Source organism: Trachemys scripta, chromosome 13 (genome assembly GCF_013100865.1).
Source record: "Trachemys scripta elegans isolate TJP31775 chromosome 13, CAS_Tse_1.0, whole genome shotgun sequence".
NCBI classification, from domain to species: Eukaryota; Metazoa; Chordata; order Testudines; family Emydidae; genus Trachemys; species Trachemys scripta.
The window spans coordinates 25,776,241-25,796,579 of record NC_048310.1 but is presented as its reverse complement, the minus strand read 5'-3'; the positions used below and the strand labels follow the sequence as shown (position 1 = coordinate 25,796,579).

The following is a 20,339-nucleotide window of genomic DNA, read 5'->3' as shown; positions in this document are numbered from 1 at the left end:
ATCCCTATTAAAGTTTAATAAGGTAATAAATTAATAGCAATGCACATAAAAAGTAATCATCTACGGGCTAACCAGGGTTCTTCCTCACAGTTCTGTAAGCACAGCTAAGGTGTGATCTGTAACCTGTCTGCTACACCACTTGCAGACTTTTCCTGCATAGAGTTTAAAACATCTGACAAAGTTGTGTGATTCGGGATATTACAAAGGGCCATCAAACACTAAAGTTTTATCACAAAATTCACTTCAGTCAGGTTTTAGCTGACAAACTACTAAAGATGAAAGATTCGTCCTTGAGGATCCTCATCTTGTAGCAGACCCAGAGAGAATTATAAAATGGAGAGTTTTTTTCTAGGTTGTTGGCTCAACTAAGATAACTGTCTCCTTAACTGACTGAACACAACACGTGAATCCCTTGCAATTATTATGCATATAGGTATGACCATGCTAATCTGCTTATGTGTGAACCAGAATTTGCCCCCAAAATCTGTCATCCTGTAAGGACATTCCAAAATGTAGATTCTAGAGGGCAAATTCACCACTGACCTAAGTGGACACAACCACAATGATTTAAATGGAGTTACCTGGGGTAAACTTGGCTTTAGAAATATGCAAACAACTATTGTATCCCCCATATGTTGGTTTAATTCCCTCCAGATGTCCAACATGCACCATTTTGTTAAGGGAGATTGATAATGTGTTTACAACTCAGGCACTCAGATCTCAGTGTTACCCATCATAGTCCTTCGCTGGTCCAGCACCCAGATAGTAGATATTTCATTAGAATATTTTAAATTACAACTGCAATGTTTGAACTTACTTGGTTTTCTTTATGCATATATAGCCTATAAAAGAATAGAAAACCCCCAACTTCCTTAATTTCACATGGGTAACTTAGATGAAAACAGCACCCAGTACAGGCAAAATTGTTTTTAAGTTATCATATAAGAAGAGTTCCACCACAACAAAAATTTTTTCCCCCCAAATATCTCTCAAAAGTGATTTCATTAATTATTTTGATGAATAAATCCAAAATACCAACAGAAGTATGTGGATAAGCCAATTTAAAGTATCTGAATACTGAAGATTCACACATACTAAGTGAAAACTAAATTACAAAAAAAGATATAATTTGCCCAGGCTTAAAAAAAACAAACTATCAAGTGAATTAGCACTGAAAAGATAACTGTGATAGATCAAAGGGCACATTTAATTTAATAGTGAGCTAAAAAGTCAGCAACAAATGTGACTGATATAATACCATAATTGTTGATGTTGCTTTTTTCTTGGAAACAGAAGATATTTACAACGTATAGCTGAATATGGAGAGAAGACTAAAAAGGCTATTATGCGCCATTTATCATGTTTCAAACTGTTTTTATCATCACTCTTGATGTAATAAAATTTAGTGGCACATTAAGATATATTTGTTTTACTAACAATTTCAGAAACAAACACTTGCAAGAAATGTTATTTTCAGGATGGGTGCTCAACATCCTAATTGAAGGATCAGAACTCAGTAGCTCCTTAAATTCTAGGATCCCAAACTCGACCTTCCACAGAGTGGGGTTCTCTTCTCCCCCCAGTTTTTTTTTCTGGAGCTATTAATACCATTTAGGGGGGAGGGATAGCTCAGTGGTTTGAGCATTGCCCTGCTAAACCCAGGGTTGAGAGTTCAATCCTTGAGGGGGCCATTTAGGGATCTGAGGCAAAAATCAGTATTTGGTCCTGCTAGTGAAGGCAGGGGGACTGGACTCAATGACCTTTCAAGGTCCTTTCCAGTTCCATGAGACAGGTATATTTCCTTCTCATTTCTCCCACTTACATATGGTTACAATTATGGTGCTTATTTCTATAAAAGGGCAGAACAAAAGGTCCCTAACCTAACGGTCTGGAATACTATAGAAAAAGAGGATACTCTTACCACCCAGATCACCTCTGTCCGTGGCTTAGCAAACAGAAGTCCTGGGATCATTTCTGAGCTTGGGTCTTCTGTCTCAAAGTTTTTAGTTCTCAGTGTGAAATTTACTTTCTTCCCCAGCCTTCCATTCATCAGACCTTTAAGCTCTCCCCCTTGTTTAATTACAACCAGAAAAAAAAAAAATCAAAAGATATTTCCCCAAACACTTTAGCTGGCAGAATGGAACAGTCTCCATTCTCAATAGCTCAACTATTGCTGGTAGGGGATGTTCATACAACTAGCCAGTAAGTTGTTGTTGGCATCCACCTTGTAATGGAAACATTGATATATCTTCCTCCCATTTTGAGAATGGCTATTTCTTTCTTTAATTTGCCTCTTGGGTTTTCAGCTTGGGGAAAATAAACCTCAAACCACCACCACAAGCAGCAAAAAGAATTATAATGCGATTCTCACATATATTAGTTGCCATAATCCTTCCCCATACATGATAATCCTCCTGACTAATTTAATCTTGTTTAAAAATGTTTAGAGCACTTAAAGTTGCTGACACTCTATGGGGCTGAAGTATTTAGTGCATATATTGACACTGGAATAAAGTCCACAGAAAGATTCAGGTTCACTGTCAAGAAAACATAAGGTGACAGAATCCCTTAAGAAGTCTGACTCTTTTGGAAGGTCCAATTTTATGCAAAGTAAAACATCCAGGGCCCCCTCTCCTCTCCATCTAGGACTTCCCAACTCCCTGGGCTGCCTATTAACTGCCTAAGCTACGACTCTTCCAGCCTTACTTTGGGAGTCTCCTCAAATTCTGACAACCTCCTCTCTCCAGGGACCAAAAAACAGAGCACAAGAGCAGCTTTCTAAACAAGAAGGGAATCTGGAATTTCAAACTCTGCAACTGATGGTGGGATCAGATGGATTAGGGACTGGTTTACTACGTTCTGACTGGTGGGTTTTTGTATAGGCATAGTGCCTCTGGAAGAGCAGAGCCCAATGTGGTCCTTTACGTAGAAAAGACCTAAACCCCTCCTCTTAGGGGCCTTCCTTGTCCCCTAGATATTAGTCTTCTCCACTCCTGTGTCAGTGACTGACAAATCTTCCTCCCACTCCCTAAGTGACTGAACTGGAATTGAAGGGGAGCCAAATTTGTGTGTATAACATTAGGGCCTAACTAAGGTATCTGGGGATGGGATGTTACATGCCCTGGCTACACTCATGAGCTACGGATCATCATCCTTGGCTACATTTTACACTAAACAAACAAAAAAAAATTAAAAAGCATCAGCAGCTTGCCCAGGTAATGGTACCCACAGTGTGGGCACTCTTGTACTGTATGCTACTGCACTTGCACATTTCTGAATTTATGTTTTATTGCAAAATATATGCCAAAGATCAGTCAGTCAATCTCAGATCCCCAATGCCAATCTTTTGAAGTTCATCAAGGAAATTTTCTCCTTTCACATCTTACCTATAGGGTTCTAGCTTGTATTCTTTAGATTTCTTTGAAGTTCTGATCTTATTCTTCTTGCTACTATTTTCCATGCCAACTCAAAGGTGAGAGTGATGGATTGCATCCAAACACAGATTTTCTGCACAGTACAATGTAATGTACTGCCAGAGCTACTTGGCCAGCTAGCATGGGCCAGATTTTCATCTCACTTTAATAAATGAAGAGAAATCCCACCAATTTCAGTGGAACTACTCCAGAGTTAACTTGATGTAACAGAGGAGATTTTGTTCTTAGGTGTATGTAGGGGTGGGGGGGGGGGGGAAGGTTTAAAATTGCTGCGGAGACAATTTATCAGCTATGACAAAAATACCAGAATGCTGAATTTCAACAGATGGATAATTGCTGAGCTTTCCTTCTTTTTTGACATGAAAGTGTGTGTGTTTTTGCGCGTGCATGTAAAAGTATTTAGCAAACAAAAGCTCCCTCTGGTGGCAAGATCAAGGGAAGGTTGACAGCTATTTAAATGAAAATCAAAGAGCAAGAGTTCACAGTATTTTCTGATTCAATTTTTCCCCAAGTCAATTTCAAGACTACAGACAGAGGAAAAGTCACCCCTTTAGTGACCAAGAGAAGAGGAAAGATAGGGAGAAAAGAGAAACATTATAGCAAAGGAAAGATAAGCGCCCATTGCAATGAGGCAATAGCAGGGCGGGTGCAAGGATGTTTTGCACCCTAGGCGAAACTTCCACCTTGCAACCCCGCCCAGCCCTGTGGCAGCTCTCCGCCTCCCCCCTCCGCCCTAAGGCACACCCCACCGCCCTGAGGCCCCTCCCCCCACAGCAGCTCCCCACCTCCACCCTGAGGCGCCCCCCCCCGCCCCCGCGGCAGCTCCCCCCGGCCCAGGGGGCCCGCCGCCCCCCCCCCCCCCCCCCCCCCCCCCCGCTCCGCCCCCCCCCCCCCCCCGAGCATGCCGTCGCTGCTCCACTTCTCCCGCCTCCCAGGCTTGCGGTGCCAATCAGCTGTTTGGCACCGCAAGCCTGGGAGGGAGAGCAGCAGAGCGGGGCGGCGTGCTCAGGGGAGGAGGCGGAGCAGAGGTGAGTTGGGGTGGGGAACGGTTCCCCTGTGTGCCTGCCCCCCCCTTACTTGCTGCAGGCGGCCCTCCCCGTGCCGCCCTGCCCCAGCTTCCTCTGCCTAAATGCCGATGATGACCAAGACAGCCGAAGATCTGGCTGCCGTGGTCGCTGCCGAAGGACCCGAAATGCCGCCCCCCCCCAAATGCTAGCACCCTAGGTGACCGCCTAGGCCACCTAATGGGTTGCACCGGCCCTGACCAATAGAATTCAAATCGTTTTAATAAGTCAGTATGAGGAAGTCTTCCAAATCACTATCACATAGATATGGCTTATATTAATCAATCACTTTAAACAAGGTCACATCACCCGTTGCAGAAATCCAAGGAAAAAAAGACCATTCACCCCTTTGTGGAGCATTTCCTAATTAGAGTGACAGTGGGCAGCTTCTCCTCAAGCTGAGTCCTCTGGCTCAGACTCAGAAAGGGAGTGGGGGAGAGATACACCGCCCACTGTTTAGGAGGGATGATATTTTTGCCCTTATTTTATCTTGTCTTTTGGGATATCTTTTCTTGTCCTGATGGAACGAATGGCTGGGAGCTTAGGGGTTTGTCTGTGGATATCCCAGGGGATGAATTACAGCTTTTCCTTAGGATGCCTGCCCCACGACACTCATTTCTGTAGGCTTGAGAACCTAAACAGGGGAATCCAGAGGATGTTCTAACTAACAGCAGGTAGTAGTTCAGCTGAACATGGTCTACCAAGTTTAGAGGGGGCAGGGCCAGGAGGTTGGTGGGATTGGTCGTGTCTGAAGGTTCTCTGGTTTGAATGATTATCCCTTGACCTGGGAAGCAAATGTGGGATGCAAGGTCTGTAATCAGGAACACTGGCTGCCAAAATGGCCGTGGGCGGTTTTCAGCTTCTTTGCATGTCCAAGGGACACTTATCTGAAACAATCCCAGACTAACTTGAGACCCTATTAATCTGCCTGGCTGCAGGCTGACTATGAGGCAGAAGTCTTCTTTGATGCTTGTTAGCAAGAGGAGGAAACCTTTGCCCTCCTCTTCTTTTTGGGCTCATCTGCCATTCCCACACATCTTGTGGTGTGGCATAGGCTGCAGGCACTACAATACTGTAGTGAAAAGGAACATAATTTTTAGTGTTTTAAATTAACAATTCCAGTATCCAGCAAGAGGCAGTGATTGGGGAAAATTCTCTAGATCACCACCTGCCACCTAAATGGTCCTAGAAATGTCACGGACCTCTGACCATAACAGCCTTAGAAAAGGAATCTTCTAAACTTGTAGCTGGTAGCATTCATGTCTGTTAATGAAACCAGCCTTTTGTAGTGAGAGAGCGCAAATCATCTTCTAAATCCCTGACCTTCTGAAAGAACCATCTCATTGCATCCTCTCAGTTATCTTTTGCCATCCATTGAAATGAAGAATGCAACAAACTGTGGGTCTGAAAACCAAGCTGTGCTACTATTTGAAAAGATAGCTGTCTGACCTTATTAAAGTTTATTGTGTTTTGTGCTGGTGGGAAAAAGGATTTTATTTTATGTCTGCTGCAGGCCTTTTTCCCTCTGGAACTGCAGAGAAGGTCATTAAGGTAGAAAACAGACTTTATGTTCTGGCTTTTTTATACACTATAGGTCAAAAATGACTTTCATTAGTCAAGGAAAAGTGTGAGGATATATACACAAGTTAACACCGTTATTTTTAATGTTTTCTCAGAAAACACAAAGGAAATAGATGTGTGAACTAGTAGTCCATTTTTTTTTAAATGGTAAAGAATATCTGCAGACTTATTTTGTTTTACTTGGAGGGTTAATAGTAAAGATTTTAAAGATTAGTTATGTATTGCTCACAAAGGCTATGAGATTTGGAGGCAGTTAAGAGCAAGGGGGTAAATCTAATGATTTAGACACATGGCCCATACTATAAAATAAACTGCAGATAAAATTTATTCTCATTCTAATATTAGTTATTAAAAAGTATTTCAGAAATTCTGCAAACCCAAGAGAGACATGTTAAAGTGCCAGCTCCTGCTCCTGTTGAGATTAGTACCAGAATTGTCATGGGATACAATCTTGCTCCTGCTGAAGTCCAAGTCACAATGTAACCTTTAGAGCTAAAACAAATCATGCCAATGGGACGTGGTGGGGGTGGTTAAATAAGCTCAAAGAATTCATGTATGAGCCTCAACTTGTTCTTTAGGGTACAGCTATGAAACAAACACCACTTCATAACTGGTTAGAGAAATGCTGCCCCCTTGGAGTTTTCCAGAGTGGAACCATCCTACAACATGACTATACACTACATTAAGGTATCAGTACATGGAGCTCTGTATCCAATACAGGACTTTTATTCAATCATCTCACCAGAAAATAAATGAAACTCTAGAAGTCAAAATTGTTGCTTTGTGACTGAAGGAAGACAGCAAAAAGGCTCTCTGCTCATTTTCGTAAATCAGTAAAGCAATATTTGCTGGAAATAGTCTGGAACTGACTGAATTCACTGAATTAAATAATTTTAAGTAAACTGTTTTGGCCCTAGATACATTATTGCTAGAGAATGCCTAAGTCTCTAGTGGTTTTGACAGACAGTACTTCTCAGAAAGCTTTCATGAAAAAAGATTTGAATGCTTGATAGTTGCTAACTGATGTCCTTCAACTTCTAATAAACTGGTTACTACTTTCTCATACGAGAATTGTTGTAGCAGCAGAGCTGTGCAGGTGAAAGCAGTGAGAAATCAGGGTTTCTCAAAATCATGAAATATTGTGTTTGCCGTGAATTTTACAGGAAACTGGAATGCTCTCGTCCCCTTCCGTCTCCCCTCCCCCCCCCAGCAATGAGAAATTCTTTTCTGATTGGATAAAAACTATGCAAACTGAGCCTAGGAAGCCCTGTAGACTTAGTACAAAAGAAATATTTTAAAGGGCACCTCTGATGTGTATAGTCACAATACCCCATTATCACCAAGGGGCATCTACCCAGTTCTCTGCTTATTGTTTTAGTCTACCAGCCTGAACCCATTTTGGGCACTAAGGGATAACCTTAGTTAGAAACCTTAGCTTCTAGTTAGCTAGAAAATTTCATTGCTACTGCATTAGGCACACATCTGGCAGTCAGCACCAGGGTGGATGGAGATGCTGAAAGTGGTGCAGTTTTTCTATATCACGTAATGTTTAAACATTATTGGGCATACAATAAAAAAATCGTTAAAAAAAAAATCACAAAAAGGGCTATAATTCATAGAAACAGGCCCTACCCCCTAATTACAAAACATACATTTTTGATGTACCTGCTTGGCTGGAGAATAAGTCTAAAGCACGCATAGTTTAACTGTAATTATCATCTTACTATTACTTATATAACAATAATGACTCAGAGAAAAAAGGGCTGTAGAATGTCTTGTTTGACCATACTGTATGAATAAAATATAACCATGTACTCTTCTGTAACCCTTACATACAACTATGAACTACTGATTGTCTAACACAACACCCCTTCAAGCTATATTTACTCACAGAAATAGTCACAGTAATTCACAGATAGTTGAAACATTTCTACTCCCCCTCAGAATGTGTGTCTGTTGTGGTTAGTTGCTACACTCATCACTGTCCCAGCTGCATGCATCGGTGCATACCAAATCTTCCCTGCGGCATTGGCGTCTCCTTGTTGCACAGGTTCTTTCAGAGCCACACTGCACAAAAGGCGAAGATGGCTTCTGGAACAAATGGCAGCACTATCATGTTAGGAACAAGATGTCCCGTGCTTTCTATCTTTGAGGATGAGGACAGAGGTCAAACATGGAGGGATCATTTTGTAAAAAGTACTCACATGGGGTGATATGGTGTGTTTGTCTTTTATCATCTTTCTGGGTGAATTCATTTGAGAGTGTAGTAATTGTCTCTTTTTTACCTACACAGAGGTTGCTGAGGCATTTAGTGCACTGGATGAGGTAAACCACATGTTGTTATAGGCATCTGTAGGAACCTGCACAACATTTTCAAAAGACGAACCTAGGAACTTAAATTCATAACTCTGCTAGATACCAAAAAATCATGGATTTAATAAAGATACTGGATTTATGGCTCATTACAACGATCTGTAACGTAATAACCCTCCTTTGTCCTACAACTGTAGAGGAGTTAACTGCCAACTTCACCTTGAATTGTTTCTTGCAACATGTATTATCCCCTTATCGGTTCTATCCTTGTACTTAGTTGTGACACTTTGGGCTTGTCTAATCTTGAAACTCTACAATGGCACAGCTGCAGCACTTAGTCAACATAGCTAATCCACCTTCCCAAGGGGGGATAGCAAGATCAATGGAAAAATTCTTCTGGCAACCTAGCACTGTCTACACAGGGGTTAGGGCAGCTTAACTACATTGCTCAGGAGTGTGAATTTTTCACATCCATGAGCAGTACAGCTGGGACAACCTAACTTTTTAGGTTAGACCAGGCCTAAGAGTACCTTTCCCAGACCTGAAAAAGAGCTGTGCGTAAGCTTGAAAACTTCTCTCTTTCACCAACTGATGTTGGTCCAATAAAAGCTATTACCTCACCCACCTTGTTTCTCTAATATACTGGGATCAACACAGCTACAACACTGCAAACCTTAATGCATGTACAGTTTATACAGCATTATATAGCTACGAAATAATTTGGGAAGAATGGGGCTAGATCAGAGGTTCTTAAGCCGTGGGTCAGGACCCCAAAGTGGGTCGTAACCCCATTTTAATGGGGTAGCCAGGACTAGCTTAGACTTGCAGGGGTTGAGGGCCGAAGAAGCCCAAGCCCAAGCCCCACCAACTGGGGCAGAAGCCCAAGACTCAGGGCTTTAGCCCTGGGCAGCGGGGCTCAGGTTATAGGCCCCCTGCATGGGGCTGAAGCCCTGGGTCTTCAGCTTTGGCACCCCCAGGACAGCAAAGCTCGAGTCAGCTCAGGCTTCAGTCCCCCCTCTTGGGGTCATGTAGTAATTTTTGTTGTCAGAAGTGGTCAGGGTGCAATGAAGTTTGAGAATCCCTGGGGCTAGATAAATTTGAAATTTTATTATTGCTATGATACTCCCTTGTATCATTAGAAAATATCCTTTCTATGCTTCTCTGGAATATAGACAATTGTTTGTTCAGAATATGCATTCAGCTAGATTAAATAATAGACTAAATAAACCTCAGAAGAAATAAACAATGGGAATATTTCCCTTCATAGTTTAACCAGTTTGTATGGTCTGCAGAATACAGTATCTAATGGGACAGATTTTCAGAAGTGTACATTCAAAACAACAAAAAACAAAAAAACCAAACATTTGTGTGCACCCCTGACTTCAGAGCATACAAACTCCAATGTTTATGCAATCTCTGACATTTGCACACATGCAAATCAAGGGCTGTATACGTGCACTGAATTTCTACTTTTACACACACACTTCAATACTGGGCACCTTATCACAATCTGAAATTCTTCTTCTAGGAATGGAAACAGTGGTACCCCTAATTAGAATTATAAGGAAAGAGTTGCAACAGGATCTGCAGGACATTAGGTTAAAATAAAGTATTCCAAGGGTGCAGACAAGTGTAATCACAAAATTTTGAAAAATATTAAAAAAGACTGGGTACTTACAGTTCAAATGTTTATGTAGTGTGGGAATGCTAGAGGATTTCCTTAACAAAAGAAACTCTGTTACTGCAAACTCTGAAAAGATAAGAGAATAAAGTTATACAGAAAACTGAACAGAACAATCCACTTAAACTGCTTAAGGTGATAATTACAAAAAATTACAAAATTTGGCAATACCACTTCACATTAGCATGGATAATTTTGAGCCCTGTATTAGATCTATTACTAGCATTTTCAACTGTTTCATACTGTAAGTCTTAATAAACTAAAATGTTATTTATTTCCCACTATAACCTTATTTAAGACTTGTTGTCTAGTATAATCCCCACTAGTAATGCAAGCTGTGTGAAGGAAACCTTGGTCCAGAGTTTAAAGCCCAATAGGGATGAGAGCTTCCAGAAGTCTAACAGGGTTGGTTGAGTTATTCATTGCAAATAATTTATCTGATGAATGTAGTCCTTCTTTCTGCTTAAAATTATTTGTGAAAATGCAATTTAAAAAAAATAAAACACATTTGTTCATTTGGAGTTAGTTTTGTATTAAAATGTTTTCATGCATGTTTTGTTTGTGGATTGGATCCTATGAGTAGTTGCTCTATATGATATTACAGAAGCATGACCCAGGAATACCTTGGTGCCACCTGGCAGAGGGATACAAAGAGTTTTTCAGGGATCCCCAGGGTCAAATATACACATGTTAAGTTCACACAAGGGAGGCATGTAAGTCTCTACCAAGAGCCAGTGGCCCACTGATTGTCATAATAGTTGCAAGATGTTTATACAGAAAATTGTTTAAGAGATACGTAAAATAAGAGTTCCAAAACTGTTAAAGTAAAGCTTATCATTCTGAGATAAATCCATCAACTTACAGAATAATGAACATCCGTGGACACAGGCTATGTTTAATTCTCAGGCCAGGTGTGAGCCTGAGAATTTGCAAAGACAAAAGAACCCCAAAATAAGTCTCTGCACAGAAGACCTCCTGGCAGAAGAGACAATAGTCTGTAACTGCATAAAAAAAAAAAAAAAAAGAGGCGGAGAGGGAACAAGATTGTATCACTCACCTAGGAGATAAACTGACAATGTGGCTTGTCTCAGGAACAAGGGACCACGGCCTGTCTGGCCAGAAAACACTGGTGAGCAATATTTTATGAAATATGAGAATATACTGTAATTAAGTCAAGGCTCCAGAATGCATCTTATTTTATATGTAACCATTTGTTTCCTAATAATCCTAATTGCTCTCACTCAAATCTCTATACTTTGTTAAATAAACTTTTACTTGTTTTCACTATAAACGTATCTAAGTACTGTATGTTAGATGGAGTGGTGATCTAAGGTATAACTGGTAAGTTCGGGGGGGTACTGCTTCTTTGGGAGGAGCAAATCTGTGAATGTTGTTAAGAAAGTTGCTGAAGAATGATGTCCAGGCTGCTAAGTTGTTAGAATTACTCAGTGTTTCTGTTCCTGGAGCTCCGGTGTCATTAACACTAGCAGAGAATGCAGCCTGCTAATTCAGCAGACTTCGATGTTACACAAACAAAAAACATAGGCACGGTTCGATAACCAAGGCACTCGGTCAGGTTTCTTGCCCTCAAGATACCCTCCTCGCGCCCTGGCTCCATGGTTATAGGTTCGCTAACACCTGAGTGCCCAGGGACAAGGAGTGGCTCAGTCAGCAGCAGGACTTTCTCCTGTCCCCTAGGCCGCACGAAGGGTTACGGTGAGGTATCCCAACATTTATAGACTGAGTCAAACAACTTACATACCACCTTACGTGTTTCATGACATCTGCTTGTTACCTCCCCTTGTACCTTGCTCCAAATGTCTTGGGCAAAACATCCCTATCAATCACTTCGGTCAAACCCTCTTATCTGGAGTTAGGTCAGGATGTACCTGGGCTACTCTTTTGCAATGTGTTCACAACATACATACCCAGTATCTGTTGCTTCTTTGGAGTGCCTGTATTTTAGCAACGATAGCACTGCCATTGCCAAATTCATGTATCGGACAGTGAATCTGTAAGCATCTGCTTTAATACATGGCCTGACTTTGGTTAATGGCATGGGCTGACTTTGGTGACTATGGTTCAGGTCTCACACCAGGCTTTCTCCCCTATAGTGAATACTGCGAGTGTCCAGTGGAACAGAGGCTGGACACTCCAGGAAGATGCCTGGAGATTGGAGTGCGTCTACTGCTAACCTGCAGAGAGGGGAAGATGGGTGGGGGGCCGCATAGGCCTAAAGGAAAGTGTTTGTGTTGCCCCGATTGGTGGAGGTGGAGAGCTCACCCCCAACAAGCAGAGACAAGGCTTTCTCAAGCTACAGGCAGGAGGTTGTGATTAATTTGAGCAAGATTGTTGTCAAGCTTAAGATGAACACCAATATTGCCAGTGTTAGGCCTAAAGCTTCCGGAAGCTTTATAAAATGAGCTTTGCAAAATTATCTTTAAAAAGCAAGCTTTGCAAAATGAAGCTACAACTTGTGGTCAAGAGACGCTGCAGCCAAAGAACTGATTCCTATGTGGGTTTGATGGGCTAGGCCTTTAGGCACAGGTCATCAAGATAACCTTACCCACAATCAAGCCAACAGCCCATTTAGAGGTAAGTTACCTAGAAAACTAAGGGAAACCACAATCGAGACAGTGGGCTATATAGAAATAAGCTATCTCCTTGAGCATAACCTATAAAATTAAAATAATAATTGGCTACAAGAAAATAAGTAAGCATGAATTATACAGCCAAAGCGATAACACTAAATTTGGTCTAACCTGATTGGTTGACCTGCTTCAAAGCACAGCGGGCAGATGAGATTAAATGTGTAGAACTTCAGGAGGGGGTGTGTGTGTGTGTGTGTGTGTGTGTCTTGGACTAAGAAGTTATTCTCTTTGATCGGTCTGACCCACACCCCCTGAACCGAGGAAACCTGAACTGCACCGACTATCTGCACCTGGCCAATGCAAAGAGCGGTCGACTAAAGGGTAACATATTCTTGGCAGGATACGGTTTTAAAGAAAAAGTCTGGTTGCATGCAGAATAAGGTAACGGAGTAAAGAAGTCTGGGTTGCTCGAGCTGTTTTGATCTCAAGTTGTGCTGACATTATAGTATTAAGAATGGTAGTGTTGGGATAATTTGACCTCAGGTTATATTAATGCTGCAGTATTAAAAATAGTAGTAAAAGTGTACTTGTACTTGTTTGCAATATAATTTGTCATTTATATTAATCCTTATTCAATGCTGCTCTTTAATTTTTCTTTTCCTATTCTGTCTGTGTTGCATTTATATCCATAAGTCATTAAAAGCCTATCTTAAGGAATAATCAGTAGTTTTAATTTCTTTATACAGACACCACTTAACCTCATTACATCTGTGTTGGGTGGTGGGAAGTAGCGATCACCCAGAGCCCCATTTCGGCCCTGATGTGGGTCCCCTTCTTCCTAGATCTCCGCAGAGGTAACCAGGTGCTTCACAGCCACAGTTAGGAAGCCACACAATAAGTCATACGGCACTGTTTTTTTCCCTCTACTTGGATAACCTAGTCCTTAAAAAACAGAGTTCCTTTTCTAAGCGCAAGGTGCGCACGAATATTCATAATTGTTTGAGGAATCTAATCTGTGAATAATAGAAAGAGCTTTCACAAAATGGGCAGGAGAGTCTTTCCAGGACAAGCATTCACTGAATATTTATTCAAAATTAATATTCACACCACTTTGTTTTCTGTAAATATTTGTATTATATGGCAAGAACTTCAACCAGGGATCAGGACCCTTTTGTGCTAGGCACTGTACAAACATGTAATTTTTTTTTAAAAGTTGCTGCCCCCAAAAGCATAAAATCTTAGCGTGACAAGATACTGCAATCACATGTAGTATCTTTATGTATCACTGAGGGCTAGGGATTGCATGTACAATTGCATTCTTCTCCATGGGGGAGGGTTTCCACAGCACCTTCAGAAAATAAAACTGTGAGGAGTGATTAAGATGAATCACTCACACTGTAAACACCTTCAGAGAAGTACCACCCCTTGGGGAAATTTGCATATACTTGTTTAAACTGGGTTTCCAGAGACTAGGAAAGCAAATAATTGGCTTTTAGCTTAAAAAGGCTGCATTTAAACCGACTTGGGTCCTTTTTTCTAATCCATCCAATGGATTTGTGAAAAGGTTGGAAAGACTTTAGCCTACTTGGGCCACATATGATGGATAGGTTTTATTGTTTAAGTTCTCTCCGTAATGTTTTTACCTTAAGAATAAATGTGCTGGCTTAGAAAGGGCTGTGTGTTAACTGCCAGCAATACACTGTTCATAGCCCTGGGAGAAAAAGCAAAGTACTGGCACAAGCTCATGCAGGGAGATACGCAACCTTAAAACCCTAGTCAGGAGGGAGAGAAATGCAGGACTCTGCCCAAGAGGGGTTACAGCTAGGAGGCGGAAACCTTAAGAAGGTGTCCTTAAGGACCCAGAGGGTGAATATAGGTACAGAAACTGACACTTAGCACATGAGGAGAGACAATAGGTAAAGAGAACAAACGAACAGGAAAGAAAAGGACAAAGTAATAGGGAAAAGAGGGAGGCTATTTGCAAGAATATCTGCAAATACTTTTTTGCTGTGTTCAGCAAGCTCTCACTACAAGATGTTGAATGTTCACTGTAGACCTTCTACCTTCTCCCCCCATGAGAATAACCCATAAATGGACCTGGAAATGCTATGAGAATTGAGTATCATCCTAATTCTTCTGGCATGTCGGAGAAATCCAATGACTCCCCCCGTCTCCATGTTGCCATCTCTTGAAGGTACAGCTCATGTAACATGCTCTCCTGGCCACTGCTGATCCCAGAGTTCCCACCTCATCCCCCACCCCCACATCTGAGGAGGCTGAACAAGTTAAAGTAACTTGAAACAAGCTACAGTAACTTGAAAGACTTTGGCATGGCTTTGCAGAGAAAATATGGCAGAGCTTCGCAGGCCCTCACAGCCCTAGCTCATTCCCTCTTCCCAAGGTGAAACTCCACAAAACCTCTCTCATAGCTGAGGGCATGTCTACATGGAGACCCTAGGCTATATCTATACTACAGCAGCCCAGTTACAGCCCTGCAGCTGTGCCACTGTAGCATAGACACGTCCTGCATTGACAGGAGTTTTTCAGCCTATCTGGATCTACAGTGGGGGTTTAGTGAACCTAACCAAGTCACACAGGGCATGACATTTTTCACAGTCATAAATGATGTAACTAGATTGATCTAATATTTAGGTGTAGACCAGGCCTATATGCATGGGAAACAGGGATGTAAATCTCCAGCACACTAGCTGATCATGTGGACTCTGCTATAGTGTACTAAAAGTTGAGTAGTGCACCTTAATGTACTGCTTTTTTCTTTACCTCAGAGTACACTACAGAACTTTTAGTGCACAGTAGCAGGGTCCACATGACAACTTAATGCACAGCAGGCTACTGCACTGTACATTTATACCCCGGCTTTATGCCCACTAACCCTCACTAAAGACAAGTCCTGAGTGAGAGGGAGGAAGCCCCTGGACTCTCTTTCCCGCTTTAGCTCATCCAAGCAATACAGCCAGAATCTCGTTACTTTTCCCTATTTGCTGATGTTCCCTTATCTTCTTTTTCTAATGACTAAAATACATTACCACCTTTAGGTGTGTTGTGATGCTTAAAAGGAGTTAGAATTATTATTCTGATAGACTTCCGAAAAATTCTTTGGGTTTTGCTATCCTGTTAGTTGCTTCCTGAATATTATAAAGAATTCAAAAAGTAACTCTTATCTATGTATTCAGTTTCTTTCGCCCCATAATCTATCAGTTATTTTGGTACTTTGAAATCTGCCCCAAAAAATTAGACCTGATCTACACTTATAGTTTAGCACCACATTGCTATGGCACTCAGAGGTGTGAAAAATTCACACATCTGAGCACTGTAACTGTGTCGACCAACAGCTGGTGTAGCTGTGGCTAGGTTGATGGGAAAATACTTCCATTGACCTAGCTACCACCACTCAGGGAGATGATTACTGACAGAGATGGGAAAACCCCTTTCGTTACTGTAGGAAGCATTTACACTATGGTGCTACAGTTACAGCACCCATAGAGTAGACATGGCCTTAGTATTTGTAATATCATTGCAGGAATGGAGAGAAACTTTTTTCTTCCATTACGAGGTTTATTGATAGGTATAAGATTTAGAACCAAATGCACCTTGTGCCATTATTTACACCAGTGCAAAGTGATTAAAAAGTGGCTGTAAAATGCTAACATTCTAATCTGGTAGCATTTTACACCCACTTTGCACTGGTATAATGTTTACACTAGGGGCAGAGCAAAGGCCAATCCGGGCCTTAGGGTACTTCATCAGCTCTCATTTTTGAGAGAAAGAAAGGAAGGAAGGAGCATTATTATGTGTTACTAGTAGAACTGTAGACTCTTAAAATTAAAAGATTTAATTTTTTTTGACAATTTTTGCAGTCTATTTAATGAACTTTGCATTTCTTTGCCAGTGAAACAAAACTGATCAGTTTCACTTTCTGATTCTCTAATACTGTTATGTCTGGGTTTCCAAAACCAAAGTGAAATGCTTAAAATTTCAAAAAGAAAATAAATCTTGCTCTCGTACAAACTTTTAAGAAAAGTTTCATAAAACCATTCTTAGTCCTAGTAGATTTTTTGCTAAATCACTTGGCATATTTTTTTTTAATTAAAAAAAAAAAAAAAAGTATGAAACCTCAAGTCTTTTCAAACTTAATGCTCTCAAGTCAAATGGGAGCTTGGTGTTTACAAAGAATGCAAATAGACTCACCTCTTTTATAATCTTGCCTGTACTGTTACTTCCCATGAGAATTCTAGCTACATTTTCTTTGACTGAATTGGGGACTATAGTCCCCACCTGCAAACACTTACATACACACTTAACTTTAAGCAACTGATTTCAGTGTGATTACTCACATGCTTAAAAGATCAGCACACGTGTAAGTGTTTGAAGGAACAGGATCTATATTTGAAACTTTAAATATTTAAAAAAAATTGTCTTTCACCATTATTTGTTAGGCCCTTATCATGCTACCACTTAGGGATCTTTCAAGCTATAGTACTGGGTGCTTCCTGCAAAGTGCTATCTGTTGTGAACCATGGCTACAGGGAGCTTCTTAAACCATGGCACTGAGACTCAGCAGTGCAATATATAATTGCAAATGTAATTCTGATTGATCATCAAGTCTACAGCACTTGAGCCTTCACAACATACTCTCTAAACCAGGGGTAGGCAACCTCCAGCACGCACGTCAAAGGCGACACATGAGCTGATTTTCAGTGACACTCACACTGCTGGGGTCCTGGCCATGAGACCGGGGGGGGCCTCTGCATTTTAATTTAATTTTAAATGAAGCGTCTTAAACATTTTAAAAACCTTATTTACTTTACATATAACAATTGTTTAGTTATATATTATAGACTTGTAGAAAGAGACCTTCTAAAAACATTAAAATGTATTATTGGCACACAAAACCTTAAATTAGAGTGAAAAAATGAAGACTCAGCATGTCTGAAAGGTTGCTGACCCCTGCTCTAAACTCACAAAGTTCTGTCCCAGCTTGTAATGGGCTGAGTGTAAAATCTGGACAGGATCATCTGGGTACAGACCAGGGTCAGATTAAGTCATAAGCAGCTTCTGAAGTCACATGATGAAATTGGAAACTCAGCTTTAACTAAAAAAAAAAAAAAAATGCTTCTACCTACCTCTGCAGACAGCCTGAAACAACAGCTAAGAGAGATTTGAATTGTACCATTCACTTCAACTGAGTCCTGCTGTACACAACCTATTTGGTAGTGGTAAAGACTGTATCATTTCCTCAGCTACTTGATGTAGCAGCTGCTATGGTTTTAATGCATTTCTCTTTTAGTGTATTATTATATTTGTTTACTATCAATTTGTTGGGGGTGGTGGTGAAGGAGAAGATGGAAGGGATGACAGAAAGAATGGGTAGAGACAGAACCAAAACAAAGATAACCATGCTTGAAGTATATAAATGGTATATTTTAATTTAGCACATGGCTTATATTTCACCTAGATACTTGATAGACGGATGCTGGCAATGATACCAGCAGAAGGAAATCCTTCTTTGCTATTCCTTAATATTTGGCCTTTGCTCATTTTATTTCAGATTGGTAAAACTGTACTCATCCAGGCTGTTGATTCTTCACTCCATTTCAAAGTAGGCTCAAAACACTTACATAGAGTAAGAAAATAACTTTGAGAGATGAATTTGCTGTTGGATTATGTGATAGTTTGACATTTGCTTATGCACAGGATAATGCAGCACTGGAGGGAGGCAACAAGGGCCTCCCAGGAAAGAAGACACATGCCTTATAAAGTCTGCAGTGTGGTGGACTGGCATACAGGTGGGGAAGGGGAAATATCTCTAGGGAGAGGCATATCTCTTTCAAATGTGCAGAGACATGCCTCTCCGTACTTGCTATCTTGTCCCTCCCAGCTACCATTTACCTCACTTGAAAAGGTGCTGGCTCATGTGAAAAGCACCATAATAAACAAGTTATGACAGCATTTAGGCCTACAAGCAGGATCCATTACTTAAGAGCCAGAAATTCCCTCCCCCTCCTCCTAAGCTAGGGGAGGCAGCATGAAGCTTCTTCCAGCACATCCCTATCAGATTATTGTGCAGAGGGGGAACAAGATAGACAGTTGCATCAATTCAAATCCACTTCCCTCACAGGAGCCACATCCCAGCGCAATAAATCAAGTCAAAGTACCTCTACAGTCTTCTTTTCAAGGCCATGTTGCACAGAACATCCTGCTTTTCAGCTCTCCACTTCCTGCTTAGCCTTTTCACCTTTCCTCCCTAGGCAGTAGGGGAGATACTAATAGGAACATCTTCACCTCAGGCTTCACACATTGGGGGAACTCAAGGTTTGAACCAACTCCCTCCCCCCAAAAATTGAGCAAGAGGAGGGCTGTAGAATAATTCTTCATCCCCCTTTACAAGGCTATATTGTGCACATATGCAGGCAGAGAGCTGCCTCAAATACCCCCTTTCCTGGAGCTACTAGCCTCTACACTGCAATCTAGAGCACTCTAATGAGGCAAACAATTCTGAAGAGATTCACCTGGGTAGATGGCTGAGCAGCTGGTCTTAAAGAGAGAAGCCTCTCATTACATGCAATCAGGATTCCTTCCCCTCCTTTTCTAGGAAGTGGGAGACTTCTCTGGCTGAAGCCTCATGGGAGATTACTCTGTGCTCCTGTGGGCCAGTGTAATACTACCATAATGCCTAATGTTTGCACAAGGTGCCAAAATAATTTTATTATAACTACCAAGATATTAGGAAGATGTTTCTGAAGCAGTAAGTACAATCCTAGAGCCAAAAAATGAAATATACTGGATTAAATAATAATCCAATATAATCACCTATAATATGTATCTAGTAATGCATATGAACTGCTTGTATTTTGGAGAAGTTTGGACCACATCTAGACCCAAACTTTGCAGCATAAACTGACCCAGCTTTGTAAAATGCACGTGTATCAACATCCTATCCAAACCCTCTTTACCCTGGAAAAGCTCAGATATGGTTTCAAATCTCATGATTAAACCCCATTCTAAATTGTGCTTCATATGCCAGAATGAGCTAATTCAGAAACTTCCCTAAAATAGCAGGCCTTGTTTACCACTTATTCACACATATCACAGGAACTATAGCTTTCAACTTACTAAAACCCTAACATGTGACCCGTTCCTTTAAAGCGCATGGCAAAGACACAAAATGCGGGAACACAACCTAAATAATAGGGAAGATTTTTAAAAAATGCAGAAATGATATTGGATTCATTTTTAACATCGCCGAAAGTTTTCTAGAACCCCTGTTCCATGACTCAGCGTTTTTCCTGTTGGAAGGTAACACCCAGCCTATGTGGGGTAGAGGTAAATCTAAACAAATCTCAGGGGAAACTCCAATAACGCTTATGAAATGTGGAAGGAAGGAAACACGGGCTGAGCAAACACGGAAAATGTCCTATTGAAAGATAAAAGCTTGAGAAACGCATTTACAACTAAAACCGCCCCTTTGTAATGGACGCTCCTGAGTGTAACTCTAGGTGTAGCATAGCGGTTACTCACTACACAAACCTCTCCAGGTTTTGCTCCAGGCCTTCTCCCAGCCTAGGGCTGCGAGAGGCCGGGACAGGGAGTCTGTCTTGTCTTAGCCGGACCCGTGGCGCTGTCCGTCCCACCCCCAATGTGCCCGCAGCTTGGG

General features: G+C 41.2%; 1 long non-coding RNA gene across 1 annotated transcript in view; it reads right to left on the bottom strand.

Annotated features, from left to right (window-relative positions):
• The window catches only part of LOC117886814, a 100,127-nt gene extending 79,815 nt beyond the window's left edge, over positions 1–20,312 (bottom strand). Inside the window, exons 1-2 of the long non-coding RNA XR_004648060.1 lie at positions 20,213–20,312; positions 10,071–10,142 (exon numbers count right to left, since the gene is read on the bottom strand). This is a non-coding gene — a long non-coding RNA (uncharacterized LOC117886814). The remainder of the gene's footprint in view (positions 1–10,070; positions 10,143–20,212) is intronic.
• Between the last annotated feature and the right edge of the window lie 27 nt (positions 20,313–20,339).